At 46.3% G+C, this 17,144-nt stretch overlaps 1 long non-coding RNA gene across 1 annotated transcript in view; it reads right to left on the bottom strand.

Moving 5' to 3' along the window:
* LOC122419736 overlaps positions 1-14,053 on the bottom strand; it is a 28,940-nt gene extending 14,887 nt beyond the window's left edge. The window contains exons 1-2 of the long non-coding RNA XR_006262971.1: positions 13,912-14,053; positions 7,294-7,370 (exon numbers count right to left, since the gene is read on the bottom strand). This is a non-coding gene — a long non-coding RNA (uncharacterized LOC122419736). The remainder of the gene's footprint in view (positions 1-7,293; positions 7,371-13,911) is intronic.
* Between the last annotated feature and the right edge of the window lie 3,091 nt (positions 14,054-17,144).

Genomic DNA, 17,144 nt, shown 5'->3' on the forward strand with positions numbered 1-17,144 from the left:
TCCTACGTTTGGGGCAAGGGTATAAATCAATTCACAGAGCACAAGAGGAATAGAATAAATAGTATCTCACCCAAATCAGTTATGTAATATTTAAAAGACAGCTCTCAAATAGGAAGAACATTTATCTATTATGAACATTTTCCATTTTTAGTGGTAATTGAAGTTTTTCATCCACAGCTCAAGCTAAAAGCACCAACATATTGTGATGGTCGCCGCCCATTCGAATGCAATTAGAGAATTTAATCAAACTCCACTGCAAGTGCAGTGCCAGCCAGGCTATTTTTGAATTTTTCAATCTAGCATCATTTAGGGACTTTTTAATTGTTAGTTGGGTTTATTTATTGAACTCAGGCTTAAAAGAAAAATAAACAGCAAGGAGGCAAGAAGTGGCTGGAAAGGCAAGAAGAATCCAATCCGTGAGATTTAATAAAGTCTGTCCTTGTTAGTGCCAGCGGTGGAGAAATTCCAATGAATTCAAATTTCAACTGGGTCTCTAAACATCACATTATTTACATCTTTCATCTATTATGATATTTCAAATAAGATTGTTATAAAATTGCCCCAACTTTGGGCAACCGTAGATCATAAAATAGGACCATTATTGCATTAAAAGAGAGGAACTGTATCTCATTTAAAACACATAAGCACATAATTTCATAGATGTATATCTGTAGCTGGATATCTATCTATGAACAATGAAATTGCCCCAAAATTAAAAGCCTTCTGGCTATATATTTGTAAACACAATCAGATCACAATCCAATAAAGGGGCCCTTTTGAATTAATGTGCATCACATGACCTTCCTATCATTACATTTATAACTTTCCTTTTGAACAGCTTACTGCCTCCTCTTTGTCTCCGTAAAAATGCAGGGGATTCTGTGTGTATTTTCTTGTTTCCTTTGGCTAAAGGTATATAGAACCATGCTTGTTTCTAAGGCAAGAAAATTGGATCATAATTGTGGGAAATACCAAAAGAAAGAAAGAAAGTCACTCTTTTATACCTGCATATATGGAGAGTCTCCATCTAATTTCTCATACCCTCTGACATAAAACACTTTGCATTTTAAAAAGAACCTGTCACCTCACTCATTTTTATGATTCTGATAATGAGAATGGGACTTACATTGTTAACCGGGAAAGCGCAGTGATTTTATATGCACATTAAAAGGGAAAGACCGTTCCTTTAATTTAGATCATTTAAAACAAAACTTTCCAAGTGCAACCTTTTTGTTGTAATTCATTCATCTCTAGTTGTTCAGTGCTCATGGGAAAGACTTTCCTGAGACACAGGATTCAAATAAGTGAATAAGGCATCCTCTTCCACCAAGTCACATCCTGAGGAGGCTGAAATACTATGTGAGCTTCCTGCAGGAAATCCCAGAGTCCAGGGGAAGGAGTCCTCACTGGGAGTCAAGAGAACTAGTTACCACTTGTGCTCTGCCTCGCATGAGGTTTCCAAATACACAAGAGCCACTCAGCCCCAAGTGACCAAAAACCAATTCAGTAAAGCAAAAAGTGAACTCATTGTTCTATGTGTCTCCAAAGTATATGGTGGATAGATTCAGGAATGGTTGGATCCAGGAGCTTCCACAATGCACTGGGAATCTAGTCTAGCCCCACTTCTTGGCTCTGTTTTCCTTCATGTTGGCTTTATTCTTGGGATCTGTGTGGTTGCCCTTAGTAGGCAGAGGCTTGCATTTTCCTTGCTGCTATTTTGCTCTCAGAAAATAGGATTCCTACTCACTGGTCACACCAGTAAAAATCCTAGTGTTCCCTCCCATCGATCATCTGGAGTCATTGCCACCTCTGAACTTATCATGGTGCCCAGGGCAAAGAAATGCACTGTGAGCCCTTGTCCAGGGCTATCACAAATCCTTAGGTGTATTGGGATTTCATAAGGTGATGAACTACTGGCTTAGGAAATAAATTCTAAAGTCCAATTGCTAATGAGCTGCTTCCCACGCATTCATCTACAATCAAGATCTTGGTTCTGACTTGGAAGTTAGACTCCTGTGGGAGTTATTCAAACCTCTGTTTTCTAGTCTGTAAATTGGTTATGATACTGCCTCTCCCATAGATTGTAAGTGAGATTACCTATGTGAAAGTGTTTAGCAGAGTGCAAATAAGGAGCATTATATAATACTAGACCTTAACTGCACATCGTTGTTATGAGATCTTATGCAAAGTGAATCAACAGATGACAACTATCAGTATCCAAATGAGTCACAACAGGTAACCTCAGTCATACCTGCCCCCACGTCTGACAATTCTCAAGGAAAGAAGCACTGGGGTCTGTAATACCATCTCATCATAGTTAAATAAAATGTTTTTTATAATCAGCTTCAATGTGTACAACCTTGTCCTTGATCCCACTGTTTGGCTCCATTTCTTTTAGACTTGACCTGAGTTATAAAGCATTTCAGCTATTCTTGGGAAAGATGTTAGGAACAGGAAAGGTCAGCTTATAGTCATTACTAGAATTCCAGTCTGGAGAACGGGCAGCTCAGATGGGCAACTCTCATCTTAAAATGGGGATGAAAAAAAATTAGCTTTGCCTTTTTTACCCATTGTGATTGCTTCTTTATTTTAGAATTTTGACTTAATTTATTTAGTAAGTATAATACGTAATCATTGTGAAAATTTTCCAGCAATACAAAAGAAGTGCAAAGGGGCTAGTAAAAAAATTATCTAAAATTCCACCTTTCAGAAACAATGGTCATCAATATTTGGTAAACACTACTCCAGCCTTTATTCTATATTTAAAGATAGATAAAAGGACAGAGACATGATAAAGTGAAAGAAAGATATGGGGACAAAAACAGGAATACATCATGTACATTATTTTTAATATTTAAAAGTACTAAATTCTCTTTAAGTTTTAGCTGAATGGAGGAAAAAAGAAGCCAAAGTAAAATTGAAAAACTTATTTCAAGTCCATTTTCTTCACTACAAGGAATATGATTTCTTTCCTAAAATCTTCCTCTAAACTAAGAAAGGAGATTATAACACACATTGAAATCATCTTTAAATTCCATTTTAGTTTTACACTATATTTCTCACTCCCTACCTTTCAACATACATCAGTTGTGTTACTAGTATTCAGCTTTACACTATTTATGGCTTGTTCCTTGAAGAAAATTTCATTTGGTCAGTCTTAGCCTTATATTTAATGACTATGATGTTTACCATCTAACCATGATGTCACGATCCCTAGATTGTTTATTTTAGTTCATCTTTTAGTTGTCTAGATTTAAACTTCAAGATAAATTAGGATGTTTAATTGGAGAAATAAACTGTGTTTATTTTCCCTGAAAGATTCCTAAGTTGATACAATTGACACGTTTGTGCATGCTTGTCAATATTTCTAAAACTTTTATATCTGAATTTTAAAACAGTGCAATTTGGCTTAAAAATTGCTTTATTCTGGGACTTCCCTGATGGTCCAGTAGTTAAGGCTCTGCCCTTCCATTACAGAGGGTATGGGTGGGCTCAAGCCCTGGTTAGGGACCCAAGATCCTGTTTGATGCAAGATGCAGCCAAAAAATTAAATTAAATTAAATTTCAAAATTCTGCCTTCTTCTGATTGAAATAAAGAGGTTTTTGTTTCAGGTTGGTTCAGTTCAGGTCAGTCACTCAGTCATGTCCAACTCTTTGTGACCCCATGGACTGCAGCAAGCCAGGCCTCCCTGTCCACCACCAACTCCCGGAGCTTGCTCAAACTCACTTCCATCAGGTCAGTGATGCCATCCAACCATCTCATCCTTTGTTATCCCCTTCTCCTGCTGCCTTAAATCTTTCCCAGCATCAGGGCCTTTTCCAATGAGCCCATTCTTCGCATCAGGTGGCCAAAGAATTGGAACTTCAGCATCAGTCCTTCCAGTGAGTATTCAGGACTGATCTCCTTTAGGGTTGACTGTTTCGAACTCCTTGCAGTCCAAGGGACTCTCAAGAGTCTTCTCCAACATCACAGTTCAAGAGCATCAATTCTTCAACGCTCAGCTTTTTTATGGTCCAACTCACACATCCATACATGACTACTAGAAAAACCATAGCTTTGACTAGACGGACCTTTGTTGGCAAAGTAATATCTCTGCTTTTTAATATGTTGTCTAGATTGGTCATAGCTTTTCTTCCAAGGAGCAAGTGCCTTTTAATTTCATGGCTTCAATCATTATCTGCAGTGATTTTGGAGCCCAAGAAAATAAAGCCTGTCACTGTTTCCATTGTTTCCCCATCTATTTGCCATGAAGTGATGGGACTGGATGCCATGATCTTCATTTTTTCAATGTTGAGTTTTAAGGCAGCTTTTTCACTCTCCTCTTTCACTTTCATCAAGAGGCTCTTCAGTTCCTCTTCTCTTTCTGCCATAAGGGTGGTGTCATCTGCCTATCTGAGATTATTGATATTTCTCCCGGCAATCTTGATTCCAGCCTGTGCTTCATCCAGCCTGGCATTTCACATGATGTACTCTGCAGATAAGTTAAATAAGCAGGGTGACAATATACAGCCTTGACGTACTCCTTTCCTAATGTGGAACCAGTCCATTGTCCCATGTCCAGTTCTAACTGCTGCCTCTTGACCTGCATACAGATTTCTCAGGAGGCAGATCAGGTGGTCTGGTATTCCCATCTCTTGAAGCATTTTCCAGTTTGTTGTGATCCACACAGTCAAAGGTTTTGGCATAGTCAATAAAGCAGAAGTAGATGTTAGAATTGGCTTAAAATTCTTGAAGCCCACCTTTTATTCCTCTCTTTACCATTTGGTAGACACTAGACTTCTGGCTTGGAATATAGTTGTGGAAAATTCTAAGATAACCTTCTTTTTCTCCTTTACATCTTAAAACTTGCATTTTCTCATAGAAGACAATAGAATTCTAGCCTTCTTGAAATTCAGTTTTTTCGTGGTGGTATACATTATTGTCACTCACTCATTCTATATAATGCTTTCCTGGGACATTGTGTGCTTTCTGATCAGCCCTTTATTTATCTAAGTAAAGTTTTCTTCTGTTATATCATTTAATATGCTTCTGTGTAATTTGTTCTGGTCTCTTCCTAAAGATACACAAATCTGTACATTTGTCATACTTCTCTTATCTACATATCAATTATAAAGATACATCATCTTTTATATCATTTTCATATCCTTATACTTTGAAAGTGGGAAGGTATTTTTGGTCAACGTAGTAACTAGGGCAAAGCTGGGTATAACTGGCATTTGGGGGATGAGGGCTGAGGATCCTAAACATCCTTAAACAACAGGAATCTAGCCCTATGATGCAAGTCCTGTTCAAAATGCCAACAGGAAATAAATAAATAAAAATTTTTTTTAAAATGCCAACAGGACCTGCAGAGCTAGCCAGGCCATCATATCTTTGATGATGCTTTCTGTCATATTAACTCTAATTTTTAAAGACTCTATAGGGCTTTAATTTATGTAACGTTTGTCTTTTGCACATCAGGTTTTTTTTTCCTGAGTTCTGCCAGTTCACTTTATGTTGTTTTATAATTTCTTCTTGTGTTCTATCTTAAAAGGATTATACTTTCAATAATATTTTCAACATTATAGAGAAGCATTTGTCTAAACTTTTTCACTACTTTCTTGGGCAATTTATGTTATATATTCCTTTGACTCCCCCTTTGATGGACAACTTTTTCCCTCCATGTTTAGTTATTCCATTTTTATCATATAGTAGGTCCCAGCCTAGTTCCTCTGTGTAACCACCCATGTGTTGACTTGGAGCAAAGGGTAAAGATAATTAACTGTAGACATCACCTGTGGTCTGGAGTCTCTTGGTTACTACATATGATTTTTTTTTTTTTTTTTGCCCTGAGTGATGTCTCTATCCTGCTTGACTTTCGAGAGGGAACTTCTCTTCGTCACTGGAGGTCTCTGCATTTGGTCCAGCATCTCTCACTTTTCTGCCCGCCTCTAAGTTGCTTTATATCCAGCACTTTTCTCAAACCAGGAACCTTAGACCAGAGTGTCACAAATGGGTTAGAGTATCCTGTTCCTCCACCATCCCATCACTGCGTGATGTCAAACTGAGTCCACCTGTGCCCTAGATGATGTTGTCATAATCAGTGGGTCATTGGATGTGCTTTTTAACCCTGGGTCACTTATTCTTGGGGAAATGAGTGTCCTCCTGCTCAGGGTTCAAGGAGATGGGTTCCAGCTCTGGGCACTCTCCAACAATTAACATTTCACAGGTTTTGGAAGGCATGCTTTACATTTTATGGTTTGGGACTCTGCCTTATTCTGGTTTTTAGGGAAGTAAAAAGTTATTTTCTTTTCTTTGTTGGCTAGGAAACATTTTGAAAAATAGTAATACAGAAAAACATCCTAACCCAAATTTGTTTAATCAGAAGCTTGACTTGAGTCTTATATAGGAAAAAAGAATTTCCAATTTCAAAGGGTCTTCGTGCAACTCAGATCAAGCTGCATAACCTCAATCCTCAGTTTTTTAACTCTGTCTCAACTTCCTCATCTGTAAAATGGGCATAATAATCAGCCCCATCTCCATAGATTTGTCTTGAGAATCAAACAACAGATGCATGAAAAAACCTCAACACAGCCCATGGCACCAAAGAAGTACTCAATAAATACCTCCTATTATTATTATTATTATTATTATAACACTTCCATGAAGGAGATATCACTGTCCTCATGTTACAGAGGCTAAATGGCTTTCCCAAGCTTTCACAGTAAATCAGTGTAAAACAAGCTTTCACATCCCAAACCAACGCTCTACCCAATGCTGGAAACATAACCTGTAAAGAGCTTCTCATCAAACACTTTCAGATTCAGTAGAACTTTGAATCAAAATGTATCCATTTTACAGATGAGAGACACCAAAAGCTGAGTCCAGTAAGGCCAAACAGCTAATGAGTCACAGAGTCAGGACTGGAACATGGACCTCTAGCAATCCAGGGCATCTGGAAAGATGTGAATGGACCGGTGAATTTATGTCCCAACGGTATCTGTACCTGAAGATAGGTATGGAGAAAGAGAAGGCAGGGAGGTGACAGGAAGGCAGGAGGATCCTACATTTATCCTAATAAGTGTAGACTAGTTATTTCACTTCCCCAAGCTTCCCATGGAAAGTCAGTGTCAGAAGCTCATCGTCAATGTTAAGTGAACAAAAAACCCTGAAAAACAGAATCTGCTCTCTTCCCTCAGTTTCAGTTTTTAAAAATGTCTATCCATCCGTGTGTGCCTCGGTAAGGTCGTCTCTCTTTCTCAGATCTAACTGCTTATCTGTCTAAACATCGGGAGGGTGTAAATAAAACGTACTTGTGTGTCTTTTTCTGGGTGGCAAGGATGCAGGTGATTTTAATTTTCTTGGTACATTTCTCCACTTTCAAACTTTCCTGCAAAGAAAAGAACATGTGTTATTTATATTACCAAAGGAAAACATGGGTCTTACAAAAATATTGACCTTGCGGGGTTGTTGCAGGATACCTGAGACAGTGAGGGGGCTGCAGGCTCTTGAGCTCACTTCCCTGTCCCCTGGCCTCTGATCGCCCGTACGTTTCCTGCCATCTCCGGACCCCCACCTCCTCCTAAGCTGAGGGGGGACGGGGGACAACACTGATTCCTGGGTCAGCAGGAGGGCTTAAGGAGATTACCTACTTAAATGTCTCCAGAACTGAATTGAAGGAGGCCGGGCACACAGTAGTCACTCCCCCAGGTCAGTTCCTTCGCCTTTGCTGAAAATTCCAGCTGGATCGTCTGCAAGCCTTTGAGACGTACCGGCCAGAACTGCAGCCAAGGAGAAGTCCTGAACAACACTGTTTATTTATACAGCGGGAAGATTGAAATCATTACGCTTTGACTGGCAGGAGCTATTTATAGGCCTTGTTCCCAGCGAGCTGTTGGGAGCAGGGCTCTCCCCAGCGAATTTACCACCTCCCTCTCAAGCTTGGCCGTAAACCCCGTGGATGTCTGTGTGGGCCTCTGCTTCCCAACCACATGAAAAGCGGAATCCCTTCCCCGTTCTATTAAGAGTAAATCGTTGCCTGCACTCAACAAGGCGGGAGAGGGAAGGGGCCAGAGAAAACCCTCCCAAAACGATGAAGGGGAGCTTAGCGGCCAGAGCCAACGTCAGCATCCCTTTGCGCAGCTCAGCGTGCTGAGTCTGAAAACGGCCAGTTATGGGTTTCATCACAGGTCCTGGCTCTGCCACAGCCTCATCTCACTGTGAGTCCTTGGACATCCCTCCAAGTGTTGATGGAGCACAGATTCTGGTCTGTGTATTATAGGCGCGAACGGACAAGATTGGGATAAAGCCTGGGACAGGAGCATGCCAGGTAGGAAGCAGCGCAGGCAAAGGCGGAGAGGCGGGGACACGGAGGGACTCCGCTGCACGGAGCAGGGGGTAAGAAAGAACTGGCACAATGAGTTCAGATAAAACCTACAGAGAACGCTGGCACCTAGGAGATGCCCCCCTGCAGGCTCACTGGCCGGATATGTATATGCCTCAGGCAAAATCAGGATGGAAGGGAGGATGCTGAAGCTCTATTTTTTCCCCCAAACCTTCAGCCTTTCCCCAAGCTCAGAGCTGCAGAAAACCAACCTGGATTCAATGCTCGGAGGGACTTGGGCGCCCACACAAGTCCCTTCTGCCTCCTGGCCAACTGGATACATTTCCAGAGGGCCCACGTACTCTGCAAATACCTCAAGCCAAGTTTTCAAAGTCAGGGCACTGAGTAAAACCCAGACTGTTTCTCTGCATTTCTTTTCCTAAACTTTCCTTTAAGTTCAACGTGCATTTGAATTCAAGGGAAACACGGACCACATGTTTCTAATCCATCGACACTTAAATCATCAAAATGCTGGAGGCTGATGCTTTGGAAGCCAACAGGAACACCAGAGCCTTTTAAAGACTTTCTCCTCCTTCTCCAGCAATCAGGAAGTAGCCTTTTTCCAAGGGGAAACCAAATTTTGACTCCAAGGGGGCTGCTGCATTCAGTGCCAAACTTGGCACGCTCTGAGGCCGAGGTGGATCCAGACCTACTACAGTGGCAGGGGAGAAGGGGTTTGCAGGCTAAGAGGCCCCCTCTCCTCGCCCATCCCATGCCACCAAAGATGGAGAAAGGGCCGGGGGAAGGAGAGAGAGAGAGCAGCCATGGGCTTGAAGGGAAAGGCCCAGAGAGTGGTGGAACCCAAGCCAACAGAGAGGCAACTGTGGATCCTGGCTCCACACACGTCTTTCATGGACCACAGGACGCTTCATCTCAGCTTCTGCTTGGGAGAACAGAAATCAAGCCTCACTGCTGGGGGCTGTTCCAGAAGATGACAAGAAAGTGAAATAAGATGAAATGACGTGCGTGCTAAGTAACTTCAGTCATGTCCAACTCTTTGCGACCCTGTGGACTATAGTCCGCCAGGCTCCTCTGTCCATGGGATTCTCCACTCCACTCCATGGAGTGGGTTGCCATGCCCTCCTCCAAGGGAATCTTCCCAACCCAGGGATCAAACCCAAGTCTCCTGTGGCTCCTGCATTACGGGTGGATTCTTTACCACTGAGCCGCCTGATGAAATGGAGTATATGCAGGTAAACAACAGGAAACCAGCCTGGCCAGACAGAACTCTATCCGCTTTGTCTACACTCGGGGACAAACTCTGCCTCTCATCATCATGACGTCTCCCATCCCATGAGCTGTCCCATCCCCTCCCTGGCTAGCTGGCTGGAACACCGTCAGCAAGGATCACCAAAGGGTGAATCGATACAGGTAGGTAGCCTCCCTGTGGAGCCAGGACCACACAGAGACTACTGCGTAGTGACCAGAACTACCTTCTGATCTCAACCACGTGAGAACCTCACTAAGAAACAGTCCAGCAGCAGCAGCCGTAACTGACAACTGTCTGTCCCTGTCCACCTAAGACTTATTCCGTGGCCCTCTTCCTGTGTGCCCCAGGCTGTCACTTCCCCAGGACAAGGGTCTGCTTGTGTGTGTTGGTGACACAGCCACCCACGACCATCCCTGGCCCGAGGAGAGCATTCCAGCTCGTGCTCTGGCACATGGAACCGTGCTCGGGAGAATTGTGTTCATACCGGCGTTAGAGCTGCGGTCTAGATGTGCAGCCCTCCCCAGGCCCTGTCCCCAGTCAACATCTCTGTCCCCAGTACCTACCACAGTCTGGGGGAACCTCTCCCTATTAAGTAATCTGCAGTCTGATGAAATGGATAATAGCATGGACCCTGGAGTCAGAGTATTAAATTTTGATTTCTGGCTCCATCACCTCTGAGTTGTGTGACCCTAATCAAGTTATTGAACATCTCTGTGCTCCAAAACCCTCTCCTGTAAAATCAAATAATAAGAGGTCCCACTTAAGAAGACTGCTGTGAAAATTAAATTAGTAAGTACATGCAAGTTCAGTTCAGTTGCTCAGTCGTGTCCAGCTCTTTGCGACCCCATGGACTGTAGCACACCGGGCTTCCCTGTCCATCACCAACTCCCAGAGTTTACTCAAACTCAAGTCCATTGAGTCAGTGATGCCATCCAACCATCTCATCCTCTGTTATCCCCTTCTCCTCCTGCCTTCAATCCTTCCCAGCATCAGGGTCTTTTTAAACAAGTCAGTTCTTCGCATCAGGTGGCCAAAGTTTTGGAGTTTCAGCTTCAACATCAGTCCCTCCAATGAACACCCAGGACTGATCTCCTTTAGGATGGACTGGTTGGATCTCCTTACAGTTCAAGGGACTCTCAAGAGTCTTCTCCAACACCACAGTTCAAAAGCGTCAATTCTTCGGCGCTCAGCTTTCTTTATAGTCCAACTCTTACATCCATACATGACCACTGGGAAAACCATAGCTTTGACTAGACAGACATTTGTCGGTCCATGCAAAGCACTGGGAATAATTTCCAGTACACAGCACCCCTGCATGTGCTTGCTGCCCACGTCATTGTTATTATTGGCCCAGGGTGACAAAATCTGTGGGCCCGAATAAAGCACATGGCACTGAGGAAGGTCTCAGCAAACATCAGTTGTCTTCCTTCCTCTCTGCTGTGTTGCTCCAACCCACCAAGAGCAAACCCTGATGATCTGAGAAGACCGAGGTCATGGGGTCTGGATGCTGCAGAGTGAGGTCAGATCATCTTGTCCACATACTGCCTTCAGGATATTTTGTCTCTCTCTCTCTTTTTTTTTTTTTTTTTTCTTTTAATTTACCATCAGTAGTTGAGTCTCTGATGGTTTGAACTCTCCTGGGAAGATGTTCCCACTTATGTCAGCAGCCCATCTCCCCAGAGCTGGAGATGCAGAGAGCAAATGCTCTCAACCGTCTAGACCACCCACAACAGAGCCCTTGACCAAGCTCCCCACCCATCTGCTAATTGAGGCTTAGAGAGCAGGCCAGGGGAAGGTGGGCGGGGTAGGTAAGGAAGAAAGGGAAGGAGATGAGCAGATAAAAGGGGAGTTGGTCCAGGAGGAACTGCAAATCTTAATCTTTTCGTTCTGCTGTCCCATCCAGAAATGAATCATCGCTATTTGGTTAAAAGTTGTTTTTAGAACCTCAGAGAAAGGTTATGTTAAAAAAACAACAGGTCTGGTAGCCAGAGGAGAGGATGAGCACGCCCCTGTCTTGGGGAGGAGAATTAAACATCAGAGTCAACCAAAGACATCTCAGAGAAACTGAGCATTTCTTGGCATTCAAAATCTTAAAAAAAAAAAAAAATTAAAAAGTGTTGCAATGGCCATTGTGTCAGGGAGCAATATGTCACTCTGGCAGTCGGGAACAGCTCTGACCCGTGAACAAGACGTGAAGCCAATTACAGAGGATCCCGTCTTTCCTGTTGCCAAGGGAGAGGGTAGGGATGGATGCAAGTGTGGACTGGCCAGCTCGCTCGTATGGAGATGAACCGTCACCCTGGGCCTCCTCCTCTCATCCCCGCCTCATGCAACCATGGCGGGCAGGTCTCAACCTCAGGCCGAAGAGCTGACGCTGAGGGAGGGGCAGCCAGATGCCAGCGGTCAGCCAGAAGCAGTAGATGCAACCCCAGCCAAACTGGGTCCAGCCCGCCGCGTCTAAAGTGACCGGGGTCATGGGAGGGAGGAGCGGGGAGGGGGCGGAACCCCAGGCGCAGGCACACCCCAACAGCCTTGGGAGCGCGGGCACCACTGTTGACCCGGAGCTTTGGGAGCGCCCGAGTGCTCCCGGGGCAGACGAGCAGCCCCCGTGCTGGCTGTCGGCAGCACTGGTGGGGCGTCCCCGCACCAGGCGCTGGAACGAGCATCCCTTCAGACGCAGTCTGAGCTGCGTCCTGCTCAGCATCGCAAGGCCCTGTTTCCCCAAGAGTCGGTGGTCCCTGGTGATTTGGAAGAGAGAGCGGGACAGACAGACCCAGACGGCCAGAGGGAGATGGAGAGAGGAGAGAGGAAAAGGAAAAGGGAAGATGGGGGAGGGAAGAGAAAAGGAAACAGAGCAAAAAGACAAGAGGAGACTTTGCATGGTCAGAAACTTGGGGAACTGGAGAGGCCGACAAAATTAACTCCAAAACAGACGGAGGATCTTTTCCAGGTCCTTAAAGTGCTGCTGTGCCTTGTAAATCCCCAAGGAGGCGGCATCTGCCTCACCACCCCTGCTCCCCTGACCCTCTCCCCCACACGCCGTCCTTCAGGGAACACACACAGTAGATGAGACCCGCCCCGGGGGGCGGGGGGAAGCTGTGGGGAGCCTGCTCCTGGAGGGGTGTCGGTCAAGCTGGATCACATCGAGCTGTACTGCGCTGAACCTCTGGGCTTCATCACTGTGAACGAGATGCCTCACTTCTCTCTGTGCCTCAGTTTACTGATCTGAAAAGATGGAATAAGAAAACCAAGCCCCTCGGTTGCCTGGGTTCGATCCCTGGATCGGGAAGATCCCTTGGAGAAGGGAATGGCAACCCACTGCAGTATTCTTGCCTGGAGAATCCCATGGACAGAGGAGCCTGGCAGGCAACAGTCCACGGGGTTGCAAAGAGTCGGACATGACTGAGCAACTCACACACACACATGTGAAGAGCTAAGTGTGGACTCGCCTCCCGGAGGGTAGCTTATTCTTGTCACACTCAGACCGTCATGCGCTCTGGCCACCCACGGAAGGGCACTGGCAAGTGATTAACAAGAGCCAATTCACTAGGACCCTCACCTCATTCTTTCCAGAAAGACCAAAGCAGGTCTGGATCAACCAGAACCTGGTCTCTCATCCTGGTATGAAAAAGCCACTTTGCTACTTTGAATCTGGGTTTCCTCATCTGTTGAATGGGTCTATGAGTCCCACCTCCAGAACTGGAGCTGATAAAGGACGAGGAATGAGATATGGTTTGTCAGCCTCAGAGAACCAACTGGCCCGGAGGGAAATGGATGCTTTCTGGGGGGAGGGGGTGGGGGAAGGAGGTGCGGCGTGGGGTCTGGGGAGCCTTGCAGGCATCTCACATCACACCCGTGTGCAGGGCGCCCAGAAACCTTCCAAGCGGTCATTCTGAGGTCAGGCCTGTGAGGCGACTCAAGAACAGAGTCGGTCACAGGTGAGAAGATAAATGAGAAGGGAAGCCGTTTGTCTCACAGACGGGAACGCATGATCAGTCAATCCATCCAGAAGCAAGGCCAGGATTTATGACCAAGTCCTTTCTCCCTACCCAGAAAGTCCTTCAGATTTTATAACCTGGCATGTCCTTGAAGGCTTTCAGACGGAACCAGAAACAAGTTCAATCCTGAGCAGAATGGCCATGAAATAAGATCCACCTTCCTGAGACCATTTCACTCCTGGGACAGCCCCCCCACCCCACACCCCCCGCCCCCCGAGCTCAGTAGGTGACGTGAGCGAGGCCCCCAAAGGGCACTAGAAAAGAAGAGTAAGTTCAAAGTCAAAAAGAGCTGGCTTCAGCTCCTAGCCCCACTGCTTACAACAGACTGTCCTTTGCTCACCTTACCAAAGGGGTCTTCGGGTTGACGTGTGGTCAACATGGGAGCACAGAGCCGGGGTCACTTCTGTGCCCTCCACCACCAGCGGGGAAGCCAGGGGCTCATATCTGGGTGCTGAGCCTCCCAGGAGCTCCACGGGCCTGGTCGAAGGGCTTGGCAAACAACTTAGGCGTTTCCAGGAAAAAACAGAGCCCAGCTTGGGGCCATGGAAAGCACGGTCCCCAAAGTTGAGTCAGCCTTGAGTCATGAGCTAAAAGCATGCTTTTGCCAATTACAGCTCTCGGCAGCTGTAATTAATGCAGGGCTGATGAAAACTGCGTTTTTCACTCAACAGAGGAGGGTATTTCAGGTAATTAGACATAACCTCATGTACCGGTAACTCGCCTTTACACATGAGCTCTGGCCGCCTTGTCCAGGCCCTACCTCCAAAAATAACTTACACCAACATTAACCAACAAGTTGGGTCTGATTTCAAAAGATTACCCTTTCTCCCTAAGTATTTTGAATGCAAAACGCTAAACACACAAAGGCCCTTAATGGGTTTGTTCTAATCCACCGACCTGAGCCTCTAAGAGATCGCCTCTGCACCTGGGCCAGGTGGCCACCCTGTCTTTAAAGATGACCCTCCTCTGAGCTGACCCCCGTGCCAAGCATTCTGTGGGCTGGAAAGAAGCGGGGGAGGTGTGCTTTGATCCACAGGCCCTTAATCATTCATTCATTGGCTCACATCACAGCTACTGGGGGCCCACCGTGCACCGTCCTCTGGGCTGAATAAGGAACCAAGAGCCCAATGTGGTGGTACTGGTTGAGTCAGCAAGTCGTGCCCAACTCTTGCAACCCTATGGACTATAGCCTGGCTGGCTCCTCTGTCCATGGATTTCTCCAGATAAGAATACTGGAGTGTTGCCATTTCCTTCTCCAAAGAGCCCAATATAGAGGAATTTAAGCTTGATGTGGTTATTAGAGGATGAGGTGCGTTGCCTCCCTTATAGTCGGGAACCCTGAGGTCCAGACTTGCCCAGGTTCATCCAGCAAGTGGATGGTGGAGAGAGGAGGAGGAGCTGGGTGTCCACCTCCTGGCAAGCCCGGAGGCCTCAGGAGTCCCACCTGTGGCTGCCCCACTCCTGCCAGGTGTGGGTGGCCCCTCCAGCCTCTCCTGGGCACACAGAGATCGCCAGGTGTGTCCCCAAGGAGGCCAGGAACGCTCCTGCCAGGTGATTACTTGCAGAGCAAGGTCCTTCCCGCCAGGCCTCTGACTAAGCCCCGATCTCACCGTCCAGGCCCGGCCCACCTGCAGGACGCTCCCGGAGAGCTTCCCGAGTTCCCATGACTCAGGTGGCCCTCCCAGGACCGCGTTCTCCTTCACTCGGGGCCGAGGTCGCCACGCCCGGCCAGATGAAGCAACAGGGACTCTTGGTGTCGGCCAGCACTTCCAGAAAAGCCCAGGGGAAACTGCCGAAGCTGGAATCCCTCGGGGCTGACCCCCAGCTTCCCTGGACCCCACCTGACTATCTTCAGCATCCAAACCCCCTTTCCTGTTCTATTAACTCTCACAGCCTCTACAGAGAAACAGAAATAAAAACAGTACTTCAGGCTGGCTGAACGGGACACATTTTGGCCCCGAGGATCAGAGACAGAAGGGATTTCCAAGGTCACCCAAGGAGTGCCGACAGATCCTGGTCTGCAAACAAAGGTCTGTCGAATCATGACGATAATAATACCAGCTAACGTTGGAAGCTGACTGTCTGTTTAGCCCTTGGTGGGTGTTACTCCCTTGACCCTCATGGGCCCTGAGGGAGTCACACCCAGGCCCTGAATGTCTCCAGCACACTCGCCTGCCTGCTGAGCGGCTCCACTTGCAAGTCCCGGGTCCCTGTGTGCCTGCTGGCGGGTCACTTGCCCTCCCTGGGCTTCAAGTTTCCTTCTGTGAAATGGGACCAGGATGCCTCCCTCACTATAAAGGAGACAAGAGGACTCAGTAAGCACTCTGTCCTCTTCTCTTTTTATCCCCACTTCCCAGCCCATATCTTGCCCAAAGCCCATGTGTTTTTGAAGCCAGGATGTCCTGGAGACCCCATGAAGAGCAGCTGTTTTGTGAAAGTACAGTTTGAAAGCAGCTGGGACGAGCCCAGGTTTGGGCACTGGCTGGTAGGGGCCCTCGGCACGTCCCTTGCCCAGGCTGGATCCACTGTTCTTATCTGTGACATGAGGGCCCTGAAGCAGAAGAATCACCCATGTCCCTTCCAACCTTACCATGTGATGGCTCTAGAATTCAGAAGTTATTTTCAAGTTACTTAGGTCCCAATTCAATTGACCAGGGGTCTGTGTTCATTTCCTTCTCTCAACAGAAAGCAGCAGAAAATCTTTTCTGGAGCACCTCTGATACCCTGAAGAATGCTCAATAATTCTTGAGTGAGTAAATGCTTTCATTCACTTAGCTGATTTGTGCATTCCCACACAAATAAGTGAATAGATGGATGGATGGATAGATGGATGAAAGGATGAATGGATAAATAAAAGGATGAGGATGGATGGAAGGATGAATGGATGGATGGATGAAAGGATGAATGGATGGATGGATAAATGGGTGAATGGGTAGATGGATGGATAAATGGATGAATGTGTGGATTAAAGGATGAATGGATGGATGGAAGGATGAATGGATGGATGGATGGATGGATGGATGGATGGATGGAGTATGGATGCCCTTTCTAAGCCCAGAGCTTGTTCTCTAGCAGATGCGGGCACTGAGTCAGCCACACGGATGCTTTGTGGTGACCCACAATTAAGGAGGCGCCACCCCCAACTAGATCACCCTTGAGCAAATCTATGAAAAGCTATGAACCTTCATCTTCTTCTTTATAAAGTGGAGCTGGAGCTGTTGGTGTCTATTTTAACCAGGTAGCTGTATGGATTCAGTGAGACGCCTTGGCTGTTGGTAAGAGTGCCTGATGCCTGACTGCACCTGCCACGCAGTAACAACCACCATTGTTCTTTATTTTACCATAAATTGCTAGAATTTAAGGCAGAGAAGTGAGCACTTGTTAGAGAGGTCAGCATCCCCTTTCTTTCAGGGACACATGGCGTTGACCAGAGCTGCCTTCGGGAGGGACTTAGGTGTGGCACAGGCGTGGGTATTCTGGGTGGGGGGTGGCAGGGGGCGCAGAGTGAGGAACCGTGGGTCAGGACAGCAGCACTGTGTCACCCACTAATGCCATCGTGGGGGTGGTGGTCCA

This window comes from Cervus canadensis, chromosome 17 (genome assembly GCF_019320065.1).
Source record: "Cervus canadensis isolate Bull #8, Minnesota chromosome 17, ASM1932006v1, whole genome shotgun sequence".
NCBI lineage: Eukaryota > Metazoa > Chordata > Mammalia > Artiodactyla > Cervidae > Cervus > Cervus canadensis.